A 23,935-nucleotide genomic window follows, 5' to 3' on the forward strand; every position below is an offset into this window, starting at 1 on the left:
TGTTGTTGCCATTAAGTTGAAACTATCTACTGTGGGAGTGACTAATGGTAAAAGTCTTTTTTGAAGCTAGTAAATCCAATATGTGAGGACATTGACTTGCATCACAAACACTTTAATGAATCACTTGGTAAAATAGTGTGGGAAAAAAAAAAAAAAAAATTACAAGTTTATCTTAATGACATCACAGATAAAGAAAATGACGAGTCAAACAATGTACCGTTGTATAAAACTGGAATTGCCTTTGACCCGGAATGCATATAGATATAATGAACTGTATACTGATATTTTCCCATGTACGTATGTTGTGTATTATACGTGTATACATATATTTCTGCTTGTTTGTTGACTGTTTGTTGATTTTTGATTTCTTCTTACACAATATTGAGCATACATGATGTATGTATGCATTTAATGTGTTCTTACTGAAATCTTGATCATTATTATTATTATTATTATTATTATTATTATTATTATTATTATTATTATTATTATTTATTTATTTATTTTCATAAAAAGGTGAGGTTTCCTGCATAAGCTCCTGGACTCAAAATGCCACTAGTTAAAAATTGCTACTCCTCTGTTATTTGTGAGCAGATCAGGCTGAAAATTAGTAGGTATAATCTATGGTTGCGTACGCATATTTGACAACACTCACATTCTTCACTTTTTATTCTTTCTGTACGCTGTGAACAGACTTTGGTAATTGTGGATCTCCATCCTTTATTATTAAAATGATATAAGTAGTTTGTGTTGTAGTTGGTCACCCAGTTATCAAGCTAACTGTATATTTAATCTTTGCCGTCCTCTATTTTTGAGTTGTTCTGTTTGAATGGTAATGTAATATCATTTGGAATCCTCATTGGCGTTTAGGTTCAGGTCTCTTGCTTTTTTCCTTCCTGGAAAAAAAATCTACCAAGAAACCACGTTTTTGTACTGCTGACAATTTGCTCTTTATTTTGATAGTTATCGTGCAGCATTCATATCTATGAACAAAAACTGACCAAACTTTTCATGCAATGGAAAATTGCAAGGGCAGCTTAACAACGAGAAGCGACTACGTCCTCTTTTACCCTTGCCGCCCTTCCTTTGCTACTGTGTTGACCTATCCTGGAGGTGATGGTAAAATTGAGAGGTGTCTTTTGACATCCATCTGGAGTGTCTTGCTACAGCGTGCAGCCACCTGTGACCTGAATGAACCTGGAGCCTGAGTCAAGGAGAAGAAGTTCACGCGCTGCTTGTGAACGTCTGTCTAAAGGCACTGTATAAAAAGGAAAGTAAGGGGCTCTTCTTAGCTTACAAGGTTAATGCCAACATCATTATAATGTCTTTTAGATTAAAAAATGTACTTTTGCAGGTGTGTTAGTAAACAAAGTTAGCTTTTTATTCTCCAAGCTAACAGCCAGTCAACTTAATGCCTCTCAGGCCGATTCAGTGGATGTCTAAAAGTTGCTGGAGACTAAACCTTTTTATCAGATAAAGAAGTGCAGTGTATGACTCATTGATCAATGAAAAAAAGTCAAGTCTCCAGCAGCTTTAATTTGGTATTTCAAACACCCTCAATGTGAAAAAAATAAATAAAATTGAGAAGAAATAATGTTTACATAAAAGTTATTCTACCAGATATTCAACTAATGGTAATTCTTCAAGGGGCTTATGTTGAAAAAAAAAAAGGCTAACTACACATACTGTTACAGCTAATAATAGGATAAATTTTCTTAAACTGCTAATTCAGCAATATAATGTTTGACTATGTTTGTCATTATAACATAACTATATTCATTTTGCATCCACGCCTGACCCTCATAAGAGTTATTAACATAGAGTTTCTGATTTTTCCTCCTTTGCTTGAACATTAATGAAGTTATTAGTTTAATTGTGCATGACCAGAAAATAGTTATAGTGAATTTAGTGCATTCTCCTTTTCTAAATGATCCCTGCTAGAGCTTTGAGTAAGCACTACGTAATGTACATGATACTATCAGAAACGTGGCACTCTGGTTATAGTAGCTTGGACCACAATAAGATGAAAGCAAAGAAAAGAAGACAAAGATGAAGTCAAAATGTAAAGGAAGATGTACATTTTAAATTGCATTCCACTCACGGAAGTACAGTTGTTCTCACAACTATGTTTTATGATTAATGAATGCTGTAAACGTCATGTTGGAAACCAGCTTTGATCAGCTGAGGCTAACTCTGCTTCATGGGAATTATCGCTTTGGTTAGACCCCATTTTGTCCAATCAGATTGTTCTGCAAAAACTACCCTCTGTATAATTGCATCTGTGTTATGACTAGCTGTTGGTCAGTCCTTGCCAAGCCATTACTCCAAACTCTACCTCCAACCTTTCTGTCTACATGCTCTGCAGCAGACGTGCAGATAAAAAGGTCTGACATTCATACAGCACTCTTTCTCGATCCACTATAAATAAAATTATGTCATGGTCAACGCGGTGCTATCTGATGCTGGGCCGTGGTTAAAAAAATCCCCTCCCACGTATGCTAATACTGTTTTTGCTGGCCACATTAGGGAGAATCACAGCACACATGCAAGGAAGTTTCAAGCTTGAGAAAAGTGTGTGGGCTGGGCAGTGGTTGATGCATTTTCAATGAAATTGAGAATTCACTTGGAAAGAACCTATGATGCAAAATACATTCTGGTCCTGTTTATTTATTATCAGAGATAATTATGTGTGATCATGAGATTCACCATCAGACTTACACTGCCTAGCTGTCCTCGTACCAAAACAAACCATGCTAGAAAATGCAGTTGTGCTCATATCTAGCACTATTGTCCAATACTTACAACAAAAACAACTTACGAACGGATTTGAAGAGATTGTGGAAAACCATCCAGCATCTCAGGAGGGGGAAGCAGTGCACTGTCAACACTGCGCTGCTGACGTTGACTCGAGACGTTGTGGATTGGTGAAAGGAATACTTCGAAGACCTCAATACCACCGACACGCCTTCCAGTAAGGAAGCAGAGCCTGGGGACCCAGGAGTGGACTATCCTATCTGTGGGGCTGAGGTTGCAGAGGTGGTTACAAAGCTCCGAGGTGGCAGGGCCCCGGGGGGGATGAGACCCGCCCATAGTTTCTCAAGGCCCTGGATGTTGTGAGGCTGTCATGGTTGACACGACTCTGCAGCATTATGTGGATATCTGAGGCAGTGCCTCTGGATTGGCAGACCCCAGTGGTGGTACATCTTCGGAGGGTGTGCTTCAACTATAGAGGGATCACACTCCTCAGCCTCCTTGGTAAGGTCTATTTAGGGGTACTGGAGAGGAGGGTCCACCGCTTAATGGAACCTCAGATCCAGGAAGAGCAATGTGGTTTTCGTCCTCATCGCGGAACGGTGGACTAGCTTGAGTGTGCATGGGAGTTTTCCCAAAAACTCCACGTGTTTTGTCGACTTGGAAAAGACATTTGACCGTGTCCCTCTGGGTTTCTCGAAGGAGGTTCTCTGGCAGTATGGGGTATCGGACCAGCTGATATGGTCCGCATTGCCGGCAGTAAGTCCAACTCGTTTCCAGTGAGGGTTGGACTCCGCCAGAGCTGCTATTGTCATCGATTCTGTTGATAACTTTTATGGACAGAATTTCTAGGTGTAGCCAGGGCATTGAGGGGGTCCGGTTTGGTTACCTTAGGATTGGGTCACTGCTTTTTGCAGATGTGGTCCTGTTGGCTCCATCAGGCCGGGACCTTCAGCTCTCACTGGATTGGTTCACAGCCGAGTGTGAAGGGGCTGGAATGAGAATCGGCACCTTCAAATCTGAGTCCATGGTTCTCAACCGGAAAAAGTTGGAGTGGTTTACCCAGGTTGGGGGATGAGAAATTGCCCTAAGTGGAGGAGTTCAAGTACCTCAAGGTCTTGTTCACGAGTGAGGTAAGGATGGAGCGAGAGATTGACAGGCGGATTTGTGCACCAACTGCAGTGTTGCAGAGTCTGCACCGATTTGTTGTGGTGAAGAGGAAATGTCTCTGGACAAAGTGGCTGGGAAGAGGGAAGTCTGGGCCTCCCTGCTAGGGATGCTGCCCCCACGACCCGACCACGGATAAGCGGCAGAAGATGGATGGATGGATGCAACAAAAACACAATCTTTCATGAGTCAAAAAGCTGCCGATGGCAGGTGTTGCCACCTTAGTAGTTTTGTTGATTTGTGGGTTTTCAAACCCTTTTTAAGGCTCTTTTCCCAAATAGTGACAAAACTAGCAACTGATTCTGATGTTATTGGAGACTTTTGGAGATTAAAACAAGTGCCGCTAGAGAGGTTTTATATATTACAATATAGTTTTACAATATGCATATTGTGCAACAAACATATCACATAAAACATTTGCTATTATGATGCCACAATATCAAAATGTTATGGTACAGTATCGTCACAGTATTAAGGCCACGGTACGGTATTATCAAAAAAAAGGATGACTTGGAAATTTTTTGGTAGTAAGACCCCAACTAGATATCATGGGCATGATAGCGCCTTAGCTTTACTACAGCTTAACAATGTTTGACAACTGTTCACATAAATAAATATACTGTAATGATGCCTAACGTTGACAATCATGATGTCGACCCAAAAGAATCTTCCCCCCCACACATTTGAAAAACACTTTTACTTTTTCTCACTGCCTTTTAGGGTTTTACTAGGGCTTGGGATGATGACAGAGATGATAGAAAACACAGTAGATGTTATATATGAGACAAAGAAGCTAATTACAAGTCATTAGCGTAAGTCACTCGACCTCACAGTGCATGATTATTTCCATATTACATTTCCTCTGTGAGAAAAAGGAGCATATAAGGATAACTGCTAAACATAAAACTAAAGACGAAGATGCAAAAAGGAAAAGTTGAAAGTGGGACAGTTGGCCTCAGCCATTGGCTTAATCTTAGGATCTATTCAAGTATCATGAGAATCAGAACTTTAATTGTTTCCACGTTTTAAGAAAATGGAAGATCATTTTTTTTAGGTCTCTTTTCTTACTACGAGAGTTTTCAACCAACTATATTTGGACTGTAGATCCAAGTCGCTCTGACTAATCACCCCATCACAATCTACCACCTTAGCAATGGTGTCATCTAGCAACTCCCAGCACAGCTAATGGCAGGAATCCCATAGACAAATACCCACTGGTGAGTCAGCAACATCAGAGAAATCAGAGTGGATTCTCGTGTAAGAATTTTGTGCCATTAAACAAATCATTAGGAAAAAGCAGCCTCACAATTGGCAAAGTGGGGATTTATAAACATTAGTATAATTTTGAGATTTTTTTGTTTTCATGTAATTTATGGGGTTTTGAGAATCTGGATTTATACAATTTTTGACAGTAAAAAGTCAACTATCCCCACCCTCTCTGACTTTTACACTTACTGTATATTGTATGATGAACAAAAAGTAGGTGAAAAGCTGTGATTCAGTGCAGATAAAAAACAGTATTTGACTTGTGCATGTGAAGCTCTAACACAACTCTAACTCTGAAACATTTGGTTCTATTAAAACAAACTTGTAAAACACATTCACTCATAAGCACTACCCAGGGTAGATGGCAGGGAAGCCCACCGGTGGCCCACCGTGTAAAAAAAAAAAAAAAAATTAAGTTGACAGGAATTTTGAAATTATGACTATTATGTGTAATTATAAGCCATTTATTAACTATACTTAAACGTAGAGTCTTACAATAAGGCACAATCTTGAAATACAGTTTTAACAAATACAATTAAAATAAATTATATTAAGTTAAATCCTAGTGAATCTTAAAACAAGGCGATCCCACCCGCCGCCTACGCTTCTGGACATCCCTGTATCACTGTTTTGGTGCATAAAAAGAAAACCTAAATTAAATAAACGAGTGACGCTTTGCCTGGCGGAGGAGCAAGAAAAGCCTGGCGGCCCACCAGGCCTATAAAGCACTGGGGGAAACCCAGCTATCTTTACAACACTGCTCTTTAGATTCTAGCTACAGTAGCCACCGATTAGCTTCTAGCAGCTAATCCGAGCCCCCCAGGCCCACTGAGTCTTCTGATTGGAACCTTCTTTACCCAATAACCTATTCATAAAAAAGAAGAAGAAAAAATTAGCTGACATCAGCATCCCAAGTTAGTTATTACTGTACACTGCCCAAAGCTGTTGGGGAAGATGACAAACTCACAACTTATTTTTTTAAACTGTACCTGTATTTCATCCAAGAGTTTTTTCTCAGCTTCTACTAATGCCCCCCAAAAACACTGACAAAGTGACATTTCTGGTGTTTTCACTATTGATTGAAAGTTGCACCAAAACAATCACGGGGAACACAATAAACAAACGTCACGTGAATCACTGTGTTTCTGGCTAAGGAACACAAGGAATCACAGTTAGAATGCAGTAAAAACACAAGAAAATGTCCTGCTTCTGCGCCATCTTTTTATTCTTCTACGGAATTCATTATCCTACAACGTGATGCTCAAATTCAAGTCACATGACCGTTTGTCTGGAGCGCACTGTTTACCAGAATGTAATTATTCAACCTTATCAAAACCAAATGTAACAGTAAAATCTAAATATATGTTAGTCCAAGAATAATAACTAGCCCTCACTGCATTACAACGGTGTTCAAAACCCATTTATATTTGAATTAAATGGAATTTAGTCAGTTTTTATGCAAACGTTTCTTGAGCATTTATTGCTACAGTTATACCCTTTATTATTATATTGTACACAAGGTGTAGTAGTTTGTCTACTGTTTATTTTAAACATGTTGCTCACTAATAAGCTATAAACCAAAGGTGCCTAATCTGCAATATTAAAACAGCTTCTCAGCAGGCCGACGAAATCTATACTGAAATCTCTGTCTGGCTTAGTTTTGTCTTCATGAGTTTCTTGTGTTGATGAAAAGTTGTCTTTGTGAATTCATAAGGGAAACTTGGAAGCATGTTTTTTTTGGTATTAAAAGGACAAAGTGCAAGTGTATCAGGCCAACTAGCATTAGGGTCTGGAAGCCCTTACCAACAGGAAACTTACTTCAGCAGCTGTCCTTGCTTCAATATTCAGCACAGTGTAGTGAGAACAGAAAAAAAAAGGAAGCAAGGGAGCTAAGGAACAGGAAACTTTAGAAAATTGGAGTCATTTTTAGTTTTCAAATCCCCCTCAACTCTGATATTTAGGATCTGAGGAGGATTCATTACCATTGAATCCTAAATCCTCCCATGAGTCTTTGCGGTAGTGTAAATTGGAGTTCAAAGTGAAAAAAAAAAAAAAAAGAAACAGGCCACTCCACCCCTGAAGCACCATGGCTCCACCATGCTCATTAGATTTGCACAACAGTATTTGATTTGCATTTCCCTGAGGCCGAATCTCAGCTTGGATTTGATCATGCTCGTAGCAAACAGTAAGACTGGGAGTTTCTGCATGTCCTTAAGTGTGTGTGTGTGTGTGTGTGTGTGTGTGTGTCCTGCTGAATGCTCTGCTTAATGAAGACCCAATGTTGCACAGGAACCATGACGGGACTCTTGGAGGAAAAGTGCAAGTCCCGGCAGTAACAACTTGGCTTTCTTCCAGCGCTCTTAAAAACACCACAGAGGTCTGACAGCCGATCGAGCAGGAGACCAACTACTGTGCTATGGAGCGTAACGCGGGCGCTCAAACTGATGGGAAGCGAGAAAAGCTAATTCATTAAAACTTTGGAAAACATTAAACGTTAGGCATCATCTTTAACCAAGATGGTTGGCTACGTATTCTATGCTTGGACAAACTGACTGATCATAACTGTTTTCACATCCACACTTATAAAGTTAATACACAAATATGTTTTGCCTTATACTGTACATTAGTGTTTTTAAAATGGGGTACCCCTAATGGTACGCAATAGCACTAAAGTGGGAAGAGTGGAAAATTGACAAATGAAGTGTAAGTCTTGGTCCCACCTCAGACATGAGATGACTGGAAATGATAAAAAACTAGAAAAATAAATCAATCCAGCAGCCACTAAATCAAAGTTTTTCAACCTTGGGGTAAGGACCCCATCTGGGGTCGCCTGGAGTTTAAATGGAGTCGCCTGAAATTCTGAAAAATGTAAAACGATTGTAGCCCTTTTTCACTTGATGCAATTAAATGAGTGGGCTCTGGCTTCTTCTTCTTTTTTTTTTTTTAGTGTACTCACGTATTATTTGATTTTCATCTAATTTCTCTCTAATAATTTGGATTATGGGAACACCTTTAAAAGTAACACTAAAATGAACTGACTGGGGAATGGTAAAATGTCCCTTTAATGATTAAAAATGAATGAATTAAGAAATAAAATAATAATGGCTGATTTCAGCTCTACTAATAAGCACAGCAAAATACCAACTGTAAAATGAATCCTCGCTCACACACAGGGCAACGCAGTTTCCTCACCTGCTGCGTGGAATTCACAAGATTGCAGCAATCATTAGCGCACGAGCAGAACTGGTGCAGACCGCCCCTATTTAAATGAGCGTTTTATATCCATCTGCGCTGTGTTTTCTGTCCACATTTACGGCAGCGATGATGTCTGCGTGTGTGTTTGCACCTCCTTCCCAGTCGTGGTATTTTCTGGTACTAAAACTATCACCACAAACAGTTCCAGATTTCATGAACCGCATTGCGTCCCCTGCAATAATTTATTTTAATTTTCTCCTCCCATATTTTAGCTCCAACTGGGAGATCCACCTACTATGCATGTTCATCAGAGGGAAATGCACTAAATGGAATGAGGGCGCAATGGGAAGCGCAGTGGAGGTGCACACCTGATTCCGTGGGCTTTGTACTCCTTAATAGCAAGTGGAGTGACGTTTGCACACGTTTTAATACCCCTAAACCTTTTGTGAATCTGCCCCTGAGTGACGTGGGCACTCAGAGTGACTATCTGGGGTCTCTCTGTGGTTTTCCTGTCCGGTAACAATCTTCTGCAGGCTTTTATGTCCCACCGGGTTAGCAAGATGTCGGCCTACAGCAGTCTTAGCAGTGAGCGGGCTGATTCAGCCTCGGTCAAATATCCCAGAATCTGTTGTGAAAATACAGTCCACAAGTTCGTACTGAATCTCCACTGTGTCCTCACACACTTTAATCCTTGCACAAAAGATTCTGACAATCTCTTCGACATCAATTATTGCCGAATAGAAACCGATTTCAAGTTTGTTCAGCATACTTAGTTGAAAAAACAGAGAAATCCGAAGTATTTTAGAATTTTTTGGCTGCATCCAATAGAAAGGGGTTCATATCATGAGTTCCCCAACAGATATCAACTGTCACCCAACTGATTCATGATAAGCATGACAAGCCCTATACTATCATAAAAGCTTGAGGAAAAAAAAAAAAAAAAAAAACTTTATCCGACAAAACCATGTTCATTGAAATTTAGGAATTTTTGGCTCCTGGACGACATGGTCATGCTGTACCTATACTAAAGTGTATATTACATATACATGTGTAGTTTGATAACTAGTTATTAATAGGGCAGTGCAAAGGCCATATTGTTTCTCGTAAGGATTCTTCTTCTTCTTCTTCTTCTTATTATTATTATTATTCTGTCAATTTAATTGAAATTTTTAGGTCCTTCCTAGGGTGCAATTTCATGAAAATTGGCAGGACGGTATAGTTTGGTGAAAAATTTTACATGTACTTTTTTACGTGGAACCATAACCCAAATTCCACAGGAACTCTAGAATTTTGAATTCAGCAGCCAAATTTGGCACTTTTGGCACTCCTCCTAGAGTCTTCATAATTTCCACATTAAATGTTCAATTTATGTTTAGTAGTTTAAACTTATTGTACTCAAATTAATCCTGGAGGCTGTGTTACAGATACCGTATGTTTATGGGTAATACTTCCCTCGAAATAGAACAATAGCAGTTAGTAAGTAGCAAATAAAACCTGTCAGAAGTTATTTCGATTAAAACTTAGTTTCAAACAACTGTAAGCTGATTTATATTAAAGGGATCTGTTGCACTCATTACTATAAAGTAGCGACCCAAGGAAAAATGTTCATAAACAAATGGGTATAAACCCATGATAGACACTAAAACTAATGTTTTTTTTTTCTTCTCCTGTATATTAAACCAACTTCAAAGCCCAAAAAGTTTTATGTTTATTAGCTTTTCCTAACCTTTAAAAAGTTAATGCTACATCTTCAACTTTGTTTACTCCCTCCAACAAACAACAGATTTACATTTCAACGTCCTCTGCGTGTGCCTGCATATGAATGTGTTCAGTGCCCACAGAGAGTGTGTTTCCTGCTCGGAGACTCCCACAGCTGCACTACTAGCCTAGCATGGGAGATAGCACAGCCTACATCACACTCATGGGCAACCTCTGGGGAGACCCCGAGCGTGCAAGGTCAGACCAAAGCCCTGAATGGCTCGTTGAATGAATCAGAGCTGGAAGAAGTGTAGAAGAACAGGGAAATGAGCTGTGCAGGTCATGAGAACTAAACAAGTAGTGCATGTATTCAGATGCACACATGTATGTGACCAGCGGTAAAACTAAAATTCATCCCTGGCCTTTTCTATTCAGACCAGCCCACTACATTATCAGAGACACCATGCAGAAGTCGTTATTAGGTCAGTAATGCTCAACATGTGGCTTTTTATGTCTTAATTTTAATTGTTGCTCCCCCAGAAAAACTTAAAAGAGGAAACTTTTTAACCCCTTTTTTTAACCCATTTCCTTTGGCCATTTTTTACAAAAAGTTCTGACACTTTTTTTTTTTTTCAGATTTTAGCTTCCTTTTGCTTAAAAATATCCCTTTTTTCCTGTTTGTCCATTTTTGCAAGTTCATTTTGACACATATAATTTTTGTCCTTTCTTGATATTTTTTTTTTTACCACTTTCATCCAAATAAGCTAACTTTTGTCCAATAAACACTGTTTGTTTCTTTTTTTCCCAACATTTTCCCTCTTTTTGTTCCACATTTTCATCCTTTTTTGCTATTGTTTGCTCATTAAAGCTACCTTTCACCATTAAATACCACCTGGTTCCTCTTTATTTTGCCCATTTTTTGACCATTCGTGACTGCTTTTGGCACATTTTAGTCAGTTTTCACTCTTTTCTTGCCATGTTTTTGCCACTTTTGAACCATTTTGGCCAGCTGTTACCATGTCTGCCTCCACTCGCTCTTCAAAAAAAAAAAAAAAAAAAATTAAACATAGTAGAGCGGCTCGGCCTACTCGGGTCGACGGCCCTCCGGGACAATGCCATGTATGCCAGATGCCCAGTCCACCCCTGGTGGTAAACCACACTAAGGTTTCTGCAGGCTGACATTCACACTTTAACACATGGAGTCTTTTTCTGCATCTGTGTCGAATACAATTATCGGACCTAAAGAGTTAAAGCTAGTTTGTAAATGAGGGCTGCTATATTAGATCAAATTCAGGATAAGCGTTTCTCTTTGCCTTCTGGAAAAGCTACAACTGCACACACATAAACACACACCAAACCCATTTGTTTCTACCCACAGTTTAAACTTTGTTCCAAAAGAGGTCGAGCATTAAGAAAAAAAAAGGTCATTCTGAAATCACCTCAGGGTTTTAGATTCTATCAAAAAATTCACAAGTGTGTGTGACGGATACGTCGAAAACCACACAGCAACAGGGGCGCTCATGAAACTGTGAGAGATTAGCCTTTTCAAAACCAGCAACACTCACAAAATGGCAAGCCTAACTGGCCTCATTTGTCACCGCAGTTGGTCCCAAAGGCTGCCACATTGTTTCGAGACGTGTTGGGACCACATAAAGTTTGAATTAGACCAGGCGCCCGTCGGAAATCACTGGGGTAAAATTAAGCATAAGGGGCTGACTTTTTCTCTCTGGCTTTTTAAAGGGATTAGATGACGTTTAAAGTTATTGGAGGTCTAATACGCATGATTAAAATGGATGATTATTGTGACAAAATGAGGTGTATTTTATTAGCTTCAACTTAAGGGGGTTGAGTAAAGGGACTTGGGGATGGAGGATTAGTCGGTGGGGCTATTTAACGGAGTAAATGCTTTATAAAACATTGGGTGCGTGGACTGTGAGGAGTGAACTGTTGCTGAACCTTGTGAGGGCCGTACAGAGACAATGTGTGTAAGCGGCCCCTGGCCACTCAGGCCCAATTATTAAATCTAACATGGAACCCTTAATAAAGGGGTTTGAAAATCTAAATTTCTGGGCTGCACTTTAATACACGGAGGGTTGAAACGACATTATAGTAAAGAAAGAAAGAGGTCAGGAGAAAGTATTGTTTTAGACTCAATAAAATAATGGATTTAGTCGAAAAACAGTTTGTCATAAAATCCAGACTTTAATAATCAGATTCGGGAAATTGGACTGAGTCATCACCCCGTGTGTGAGAAGTCACATGCATACAGAGAGACATGCAATTCACATTTTTAGCCACTAGAGCAGTGGTTTAAATATTTTTTTGCATTTTTTTTTTTTTTTACTGCATTTTAGTTGAACTACATTTATATTTCACCAAGTGAAAGTATAGTTGGATAACATTGTGTGTTGTTTTAATAAAAATAAAAAGAATATTAATAAAAATAAAAAAAAATCTAAAATCTATTTTTCTGAAATTTCAGGCGAGCCCATTTAAACTCCAGGCAACCCTCACACGAGGTCCCGACCCCAAGGTTGAAAAACACTGATTTAGTGGCTCCTGAATAGATTTTTTTCTACAGCTTTTTTATCATTTCCGGTCATCTCACGCCTGGGGTGGGACCAAGACTTATTTGTTAATTTTCCTCTCTTTCTCTCAAGTACCCCCTCTAGTGCCATCACATACCCCTAGGGGTATACATACCCCCATTTGAGAAGCACTGCACTAAATGGTGCAGAGAAATCCTTCTTAGATATATCGCTCTTGTAAACAAGCCTCTCCCTCAATTTTTTATATATATATATATATATATATATATATATATATATATATATATTCATTGAAAATTGCCAAATGCATTGTTCTCGTAAGTGTTCTTATTTTTCTTCCGCAACTCCTTTGTCCTGGGTCTCCTCCTAGGCTATTAACGCAGCTCTAATGACACGTATGTCATCTCATAGGGGCTATGTCAAGGATGTGTCGTCAACCTTTTTTGGAACCTATATATCAAGGTCAAGTTCCCGTCAAGTGTCAAAAAACGAAATATGATCCATATCTCTATGAATATTTATCGTACAAGTTTGATGCTTACATTTATGAAAATCTCATATCCATTGGAGTGTTATATTTTGTTAGACCGAAGCTGTACGATCTACCAGTAAAAGGACTGGTAGTGGTCAAAGTTCATGACATCACAAAAAAAAAAAAAAAAATTATAAAATTATATATATATATATATATATATATATATATATATATACTTTTCTTGGCCACTGGTACCATTGAACAACATATCCTTTCAATGTATGACAAAGTGAACAAAGTGAGACATTAACGCTCTCAGGACAACAAAGCTCAGCAAAAAAAAAAAAAAAAAAAAATCCCTATAACCTATAAATTGTGATACAGTGCTCAGACTGGTACCATTGAACAACATTTTTTTTCAATGTGTGACCTTGATCTTTGCTCATGGTCGTATTTAAGGTCAAGGTCAGTCTTCTGTTTTTTCCTGCATTATTACTTTCAATTTAATGAGTAAAAAGAACAAACTTGTCAACACATCCAGATACAGGTCGTCATTTGTGCAATTTTTTTAAATTCTCAATTTGCCTTGCAAAAACAGGTCTCGCCTTGTTTACTTTGTAATTACCATAAAAATGCACTAAAAACTGTCAATTACAATTCAATTAAACACAAAAAGGATCTGTGGCTTACATGTATGTAGTTAACAACTATTAAAATGTGTTTCATATTAAGTTTTCCCACTACCTGTCAGTGATTTTTCACGCTAATACAGGTGGTAAGAGATAGAAGAGTTAGGGGTTAGTGGGTTTGGATATAATTTAATTTAAAGTTAGAATATAATTTAATCTAAACAGGGATGATACAAAGAGTAACAATACTGTGAATGTAATTGACGTTTTGTACAAAGAGTTTATAGCTATTGCTAAATTCCAACTCTTGGGGTTAGTTGGGCTTTTACATAAGATATCATAATAAACTAACATATACATGTAAAGATGCTAAAAAAAATATTGGACACACATACACAAAAAACGCATACAATCCTCACAACGCTATATGAATAAAAGTTGGTAAAATTGTAATTGAATTTTAGTAATTGAGAACTTAATGGTAATTGACTTTCTGGGGCAAAATAATAATAATTTATTTATAATTGGGAAAAATGCCAGTTATAGATTTGTAATTGACCATGGATAATTGAAGATGTAATTGTAATTGAAAAATGTAATTGACACCAACCCTGCTTTATAAGTCAGTATTAGTTCATTCATGAGACAATGAAGGAGTAGTATTATATTAATAGAAACTTTATTATTAATGTTTTTACTCATTAAATAAAGACTTATTGTGACAGCAGTTGTTTTTTCCTCATTAATCCTATTATTAAATGTCAATGGTTGTAAAAGCCGTGTACAAAGAAGTGGAATGCCATTAAAAACAACAGCAAGAAGAAAAACACAGAAGCTAAAGTCTTGCTGGTGGCCGTCAATTAAAATCCAGGCCAAGAAAAACACACGTTTACTAATTGGCCCAGTAGCCTTGGAAACTGGGGTGACATCATGTGACCATTAACAGGTGCCTCATCCGGTTGGCTGCTCATGGGAAAGTTTTAATTAAGTGTTTCGAGTTGACAGTCGGGATCCGTATAGGCCTGCAATTAGTTGGTAGTTAAGGGCTGTTGTCAATGTTTACGAGGTGTCAGGGCGACGGGAGGCAGGCCTGTTGTTACGCTCCGAGGTCAAAGTCAAAGGTCAGAGGGAAAGAGGACTGGGAGACGATGAGGGGGTGGGGGCGGGGGGGGGTGGGGGGGGGGGGGGTGGTGGTGCAGTGGACAGCCATAACTTTAGGAGAAAGATGAAGATGAATGTTTGTTCATTTTTCCAGACCAGGTTGCATGATCATTACCTGGATATCTCATTGGCAATAATGTATCTATGTGTGCCATGTAATGTATAGGAAGGATGCTTAAAGGGGCCATGTTAAGCTAAATGGACTTTTCTGTGCTTTAAACATCATAAAGTGCTATTAGGGCTTCATACACATGCCCAAAGTGTGTTTTTCATTGATTCCCTCAATCATTAGAGGGTGATTTGCTCCTTCCTTACTGCAGGGCGAGCCCAAACACCTCACTCCAATTTGATGACGCGTTCCCACTGAGCTGAGAAGCCGTGCCTCCAGGAAGCTCTCTGCCGTGATTGACATGTAAACACGCCCACAAAGGTGAGCATTTCACCGTCCTTTGCGGAGCGCTATGTATGTATTTTCTACAGTCTATATATGTATCAGTGAACGCCCCGCCCCCGCGCTCTGTCTCGTGTTTATAAAGCAGCATGAGCTCGGCCACGGAGTGGGTGGGAGGAGGGCGGGCCGTCCTCTGGCCCTACGTCACCGTGCGGGGAGGAGGAAGTCAGTGTCCCATCTATAGACACGCCCACTCGTGAATATGCAAAAGTAGGCCACAAATGAGCCTGTTTGTGTAGAGTTGCTCAGAAAGTGACTTTTCAGAAGCTAAAACTCTGGAAAACAGGCGAGTTTGTGAAAAACAACCTCAAATACTATGTTTTTAGAGTTCTTAGAACAAATGGAGATGGGTGAAAAATAGCATGATATGGGACCTTTAAGATGAGTGTGTTGGTATGTCTGTTGTCAGAAGATCTGGTTTAGACCTTCTAAACTAAAACAATTATTCACATCTAGTGGCAAAAGTACTAAAAAAGAACAATGTTCCTAGTTCCCTTTTAGGCAATTTTTTGGACAAACTTACTACAAACCAACAATATTATTACCCAACAAAATACTGTCCTTAATGTAATTTATTCAAGCTTTGATTGTTGTATTTATTTGTATTATATTTGTACATTTGTGATGATGATGATTATTATTATATCTTATTTTATTTTTTCTACTGTACTGTGTGCACTTGTATTCTCTATTTATTAATGTGCAGTTAGATACAGACAGCCTACTGTCTACATGTTAGCGCTAAACTACTGTCAACTGTCTATGTTTCATTACAAACCAAGTCCTCCATGATGTGCTAACATGGTTTGTTGAATAAACTAGTAGACTTCACACATTACATTTAAAACAGATGATAATTATGAGTGTGTGTTATTACTGTGAAGTGTAATATCACCATCAGCACCTATAGAGGATGTATTTACTATAGTCTTTATTCTTTTAAATATAGTGACATTCATGCACAAATCTAAATTAATGTGGAAGTAATCCAAGTAATCAGATTACAGTACTCAGATTGAGTAATTAAGGGATTACGTTACAAATTACATTTTTGGGCACGTAAACTGTAATGGGTAACTGATTACATTTTGAAAGTAACCTTCCCAACACTGTGTTTAGCATACAGAGTGGCTAAGCATGATTAGCCCTAGCTTGCAGCTTATACTTCAACGTTCCGTCTCAGCACAGAAATGTACAAAGTACTCACTCATTCATGATAGCAGAGCAGAACCTTGTGTAAACTCTGCATCCAACAACCGGTTTGCGGCTATTTACTCTCCATTTAACATAAATCTCCTGTCCAGTGCTACGTAAACAGCTGAGTGCTGACAGAACGACAGGCCTGTAAACCAGAGCCGTAGAGAGAGAGTAGTGACAATGGAAGTTCGAAATAGACTCAAATAGTTCCAGAAGTTACTGACAACGGGCAATTCGAATCCATTGATTGCGAGTGACATAACTGGGTTTTTAGGTAATTTGTTGTCAATAACTGCATTGATTTACAATATTTATACAGTGCACCCTCATATCAATCAATCAATCAATCAATCTTTATTTGTATAGCGCCAAATCATAACCAATGGTATCTCAAGACACTTTACAGTAGAGCAGTCTTAAGGACGGACTCTTCATTTTATGGATACACACATATTTTATTTATTTTTATTTATTTATTCAGTTTATTTCCGACATGGTTACATTCACTTTTTTTTTTTTTTCACATTTTTTTTTTTTTTTTTTCTTTTTTGTACATGCCGAAAAAGGAGACGAGAGAAGCAGTTTGCTTATCCGGGTCCCGTCCCCTGTTTTACCATCGCAAACTTACATGGGTTTACATGTCTCTCTGGTCAAACATTCTTGAGTTGTTGAACAGTCCTTTCTTGTGTATTCTCATCTGTAGTCAGTGTTGTCTTGTTTTTATTCCTCTTCCTCTCTATCGTTGTTCGTGTTGGCCTTGTTCCCTGCCAGACGTTGTTAGCATTCCTCCAGTTCAAGAATAGTTCCTCTTTCGAAGGTGTTTGGAAGGTTTTTCCCTTTTCATCCATAATGTTTTGGACATACAAGTTTGCAGCTTGTTTTGTCTCTACATCAAGGGTAATCCAGCTGTTGTCAGCTCTATTGGCAGTGTTGTATTCTCCACTGTCAGATCCAACTTGTATAAACACATTATTATATCCTAGTTCACAAGCAAGGTAGTATTTTAATGTAATATATCTTAGTTCATAAGCATGCATATGCATATATACGTATATACACATACATATGCTCATATGCTACTAATGTTTTATTAATTCATTAATAAGTAGTTGCCCACGTTAATGGTTTAGATACGCTGATAATAATAATAATATCCAATATGTTTATTTAAACGTCTTACCGTTCAGAAACGCATCACAAACTGTCTACTGCGCTCTAGCTTCATTGGGCTACAACAGTCAACTGCTCACTTCCGGAACTATTGTGAGGCTCCATGGACCGCCATTGCTGTAAAAAACCTGAATCATTGGAGTGAACGGAGTTGTCACTACTCTCTCTGTTGTAAATCAAGTTCCGCCTCTTGACCTCTGATTGGACAATAGCTTAAACTTGACCAATAGCAAAAATAAAATCCATGACTGACAACCAAACATCTTAGGTTTAATCCAGACCACATTTGTTTTTCAGAGTGACTCAAACAAACTTGCAGAAGTGCAGCATTTTACAAAACAAAGAAAACCTTGCGTAAACTTTTTAACCTATTTGTAAAACAAATTAAATGATTAACTTATTTAGACTAAATTGACAACTTTAGACTGGGCTACATAAGTGATATAATTTGTTTAAATGAAGCATGGATTTCCAAAGAATGCTCCATCTTGGGGGTTTTCCAAGAGTTAGATTTCTTGGGATGATTTTTATTTGGAAACCAGAAGTACACCAGCAATAACTTCCTGTTGCTTTTTACAAAAGTTCACTTCACTCAAACTATAAAAGGAGAAATGACCAGTTCCCAGATATTAGCACTGTGGTGTGCAGATTATGAGCCATGATATTACTGGTGGGACGCACGGTAATGTTGGAAGTGTTATCCATGTGGGGCTGGACTGGAAAACCAGTCTTGACCTTGAAAAATACATTAACATTCAAGCAAATCCAAACCATCTCTGGAGATATGGTTATACACCCCACAGAGAATCTTCTATGTGTTTTCAGATTAGGGTAAAGGCTGCCTTTATCTATTCATGATGGATATGCTGTAAAAAAAATGTCCTGCCTGGCCTGTGTTAAATCAAACGAGACAGTGATTGTATAACAGAGTTTCTGTGACTCATAGAAGAGAAATAACCAGTTACCACTTACTGAGTTTTTCTTACTAAACAACGTTGAGTCACAATTATTTGTTCCATCTTTGGCACAGCTTGAAGTGTAAGTTAGGCAAACTTTTCTTGGAGATGGTTTCTTCAGATCAAAGGACTTCAGGCTTCAGGGGGAGCTCTGACCTACTGAGATCAAACCCGTCCAGGACATTTAAATAATTCCAAACTGGAGTTGATTTATTCACAGTTGTGCACACGGCTAATCTCATCTGACTCAATTAGCCCCACTCCCTTTTGTCCTTAGTTACCACATCTCTAATGTTTTTTTTTTGCGAGACTAAAACATGCATAGTTGTGAAATGACTGCACTACATGTAGCGTTAATCTATGACGATATAGGTCTTTATACTCAACTCATTCAGCGCCATTGACGTAATATTACATCATGTCAAATCCAAACGCTCAGTGCCAAAGACGTAATTTTTTGTCAATTACGTTTTTTTCAAAGAAGTTCCTAGGATACACTGTGACGGAGTTCTCCTTTGAATATAAGGCTTCTCTGTTGATGGAGTAACCAACTGTGCTCTGAAGGTGGCAGCAGCGCACCTTTGGATGAGAGATTAGCCACTGATGCTACCATTAACTAAGGAGGAAGAAGCAGGATGTGGAGAATGACGGGGGAGAGACTTGGAGGACGGCCAAAATACAGTAAGCAAATCATTCAACTCTGACCCAGATGGTAAAATAATAATAATGTTGCCATGAAAAGCCCGACCTCAGTGTTGTTTTTGTAGTTTTATAGAAGGAAACCAATGTTGAGGTGTCCCTAAGCAAAAAAAAAAAAAAAAAAAAAAAAAAATGCTTCAAAGTCACGAATAGGTTTTTTAAGAAAAAGCTGTTTTTCTCAACTTTTTGTCACAAACTGGCGATTTGCGTGAAACCTGCCTCTATTCAACTGCGGATTACAGAAGAAAGAAACAAGTTAGAAACAAATTGTTTCTTTTGATGAAATTAAAGACTTTGATCTTTTAGAATCTGGTGTCAGAAATCAGAATGTCATAGTACAAAAAATTAGGTGGGTCTTTAAAAATACGGCTGGCACTGAGGGGGTAGACATTCTGAAAATGGCTGGCAATGAATGAGCTAAGGGAGCACAGAGCAGGATCTAGAAATCAGACTCCATAGTGACACCGTGGTAGTTAGGGTAACTGCAGTCATAAGCCAAGCCGCCGCTACTACATACTATAGGTATGATTAGGATGATGACGTACCCACTGAAGTATACTCCCAAGTTTCTCAAGATGTATTTCAAACCTACGATAATAAAAAAAAGTCACTGAAAGTAACTGGTAACTTTTACTGCTATTTAATTGAACTACTTTTTACTTGTATTTTATGTATGACTTAGTTGTTCTTTAGTACAATTTAAATCAAATGACAGTATGTCTATTTGAGTAATACTCTTTACACCTCTGTCTGGGTATTTCTTGCTCATATATATTTTTCATAGTATCTAATGTGATTTTGAAGTCAAACGTAGTATAAGTAGTACATTATAATATGCAATTTTGAACACAGCCAACGTACCTGAGCGATGGGAAGGAGGTGAGTGCTCTGAAAGGGTTTATATACTGGGGTTGATTACTATCGATGACCAGGTGTGACTCAGGAGAGTGTGATGACCTGGAGGGGGAGGGGCTGGAGACAGTGGTTAGCATGCTTGTTAGCAACTTTTAGTAAATCTCAATTTGTGACATTTCTTTCTAAAACTCTTTTTTTTTTTTTGCTACAATATTATCTTAATAGCTGATCCATCCTTTCACTGATTCCATAAAAAAAAACCTTAAAATAAGTGTGTTTTACCTCTAACATTTCCAAGGTGTTTTATGTGGGCTGCCTGTGAGTGTTGGAGGACATTTCCAAATCAGCAGATGCAATATATAAAAAGGTTTGGGGAGCGCCTCAGAGAGGAGCACAGCAGGTTAAACCATCTGCACAGAACGCAACATCCACAGGGATCACTCTGGCAGCACGTCTCACCACGATGAAGCTGAGCAGAAGACATATTTTATCTGGGATTTCTTCCTCCGTTGTCATTCCCTTTCTTTTACTGCACTTCTCGGCTTACCTTTCAGTGCTGGAGTCTAGACAGGGATGGAAATAGGAGAGGCAGGAGGAAGAGATGCTGATGCCAAGTCACACCTCCCTCCCTCCGTTCAACACACACACACACACACGGGGTCTGGTCGAGCAGAAGAAACAAATAAAGGTGGATTATGACAATTAGTGGCCTGGTCCAAAAGCCTGGCGTTTCCAGGGCTTAGTGGATAGAATCAATTAATCAGAACTCGCTCTCTTTCTTTCTTTCTTTCTTTCTCTATCTGAAATCCACACACACACACACACACACATATTACAGCGCTAATGAGCAGGGTAATATTCAAACATGTGGGAACCATTTCACCACCCACCTCTTTCGCTCTATGACAACAGAGAGGAACACAGCAACATTTAGAGAAGGAAAACACGCCACTGAACGACTGTGATTAGCCAACAGCACGTTGATGTAATAAACCACAGGGAGAAATATCAGTTTACAGAGTAAAACAAATTAGGTTTCACACAATTCTCTATCATTTCTGCGTTCACAATATGATTCCTATTATCAGCACAAATATATTCATCATCTATCCTACAGGTTTTGTGTGCTATCTTGAAGGAACATTAGCAATCTGAAAAACTCTGATTTAACACTGTTACGACATGGGTGTCATCTGGTATTATTATGGAAGTAAAAGCTGTTATTTCAACAACTTTAAGGTACCCAGTCAGCAGAGGTGTAAACAGTACTGATACTGTATATCCTACTCAAGTAGAAGTACTTACTTGATTTAAATTGCACTCAAGTACAAGTAAGTCATACATAAATACTCATGTACAAGTAAAAAGTAGCTCAATTAAATAGTAAAAGTTACTAGTTACTTTCACCCCCACCCCAAACTTTTATTTTGGTAATAAACATCTCATATATAAAGTTAAAAAGGAAGAGATGAAATCTTGCACAAATGGATCTTAATTCATTTTCCACAAAGGCATCTGTATGAAATAAAAGGTTTGTCAAAATGTATAATTCTTTTAAAAACAAAATAACACCAATGAATTCAATTAAACATTTTTAAAAAAAAAGTCTCAGGCTCCAAGTATAGATATATTTATGAACTCTAACACTGAGAAAATAACTTCCTGTTTACATGTAATCTGATTGGTTGGCTATGATATGATGCATTTGATTGTTGTCTGGTCATTTGATTTTTTGTTGGTTTACGATGTCCGTTGATCATTTTAAAACAAAAAATAATTATGTACTCATTTATGGTTGGAAAAATGTTTTCATGAATTGCTTTAGTTCTTTTAAAACGTCTTTGGCCAGGTCATGTGACCTGGAATTCGCCTTACTTTACGGCAGTCACGTGACCACATTCTCTGATATGCATTGTTCCCACGTGACGTCACAACATACGGGCATTTCCTTCGCCGACGGTAGGAGGGGACGGGCGACTCAACCCTGGCTGCCGGACCGACCAATGACAGCGGCAAGGCCAGGGAGTAGGCGGGAGCACCACCGACGCGGTGAGGAAGACCAAGCGCCGGGACTCCAGCGGCGGGGAGGGGAGTGCAGCGGTGGCGGCTGCTCCTCCAGCCCATAGACTGTAGCCACGGCAAGAGCCCAGCCCCGCTTCGCACCCCAGCCCTTAGAGCCAATCCTTATACCAATGTTCCAGGTCACCTACTGTCTGCGTACACAATCAAAAGATGAAGGGAGGCTGGCCCGACTGACTGTTTGTTGATTTTTGCCTCAGTGCTCGTGGCCAAAAGTTACACAGTGCCCTAAAGTACAAGTAAAATGACTGATTTAGAAATATACTCAAAAAAGTACAAGTACCCATAAAGCAACTCAATTACAGTAACATGAGTACTTGCAATCCATTACTTTCACCGCTGCCAGTGAGTCACATGCCTGATAACAGTGATTTCACCTTGCAGAACATGGCTTTTCTAGTCCACTGATCCGTTTGTTTTTGTGGGACTTTTCTGACAATATGCTGCGGTGATATGACACTAAATGCACGAGGCAGCTGTAGACCTGCAACCTCTGCTTCTGGCCATTTGGCTTGTGACTTATACTGCATTCAAATGACCTTTTTGTTTTAGCGACAAAGATCTCCAAAGCCAAATAGGAGTTCGTCAGGTCAAGTAATCTAATATTTTTGTTTTCATACATTATACACCTCCTGCATCTATGCATTTAACGTCTCCGATGATGTCAATGCAGAAAAAAACATACAATTATTTAAGTTTGATTTCAAAATATATGAATTCTTGTAATGCATAGATGAAAAGTTGGTGTTGTACTTAAGGTGCAGCAACCCACTCAAGTCAGTCAAACCTACTTTCCAGATTGCAGAGTCCACAGGTGCTAGTTTTTATAGAAGGGGCGGGGCCAAAGGGGTAGTTCAAAACATGATGCCAATGAAAAAACTAAAAATGTCATGAACCACCATCCTCAGCCAATTGCAAAATTTGACTAATAGCTAGGTTTCAACCCACAGAGGGCAGTCACTCTTACATCTCTACAACAAAATAAGCCAAATTCATATACTTCGACTAAAATATCAAGAGTTGGACAAGAATCAAACCATGACATACGGTTGTCACGTCCGCTCTTTGTATGAATGGTTACTCTGCCTGTGTTTTTCCCGCCCCCGCAAGTACTCAAACGCCTGTTGAGTGCTTCCAGACTAATCGCCTGTATTAAACATTGAATATTACAAGGAGATTAGGATGGATTCCAGGGTACCGGACATGTGCCTGTAGGAAAAAGCAGGTTTTGGAGAAGGGAAACACCCACATCTTCAAAGGCGTCGCCGACGACCCAGAGACCCATGACACACAACATAATGAAAACCATGTTCATACATTTGCACCTAGCAATAGTGTTCTAGGGTGTAATGAAATTCAGTTCGAGAATAGGATACGCAGTAATTATCTTTAACACGTTTGAATCCATTCACCCTAAGCTTGAAAAAGCAGTTGTGTGAGGACACGCCACAGGGCGTGCACTGCCTGATTCTGTGATAGTTTAGTTTACTAAAAAATAATCCATAATTCAAAAGCTCAATGGAATGACTGACAGTTGCATGTCCAATCACGTCAAGGTGGCCTTCCATGTGATAGTATACAAATGAAGATGAGAATAGTGGTAATGATAACACTGGCAATCAAAGGTCACCCAGTTT

At 38.8% G+C, this 23,935-nt stretch overlaps 1 protein-coding gene across 1 annotated transcript in view; it reads right to left on the reverse strand.

The window, feature by feature from the left end:
* LOC114481841 (bone morphogenetic protein 2) overlaps positions 1-23,935 on the reverse strand; it is a 98,388-nt gene that overhangs the window by 39,271 nt on the left and 35,182 nt on the right. The gene's annotated exons all lie outside the window — the stretch shown is intronic.

This window comes from Gouania willdenowi, chromosome 19 (assembly GCF_900634775.1).
Source record: "Gouania willdenowi chromosome 19, fGouWil2.1, whole genome shotgun sequence".
Taxonomy (NCBI): domain Eukaryota; kingdom Metazoa; phylum Chordata; class Actinopteri; order Blenniiformes; family Gobiesocidae; genus Gouania; species Gouania willdenowi.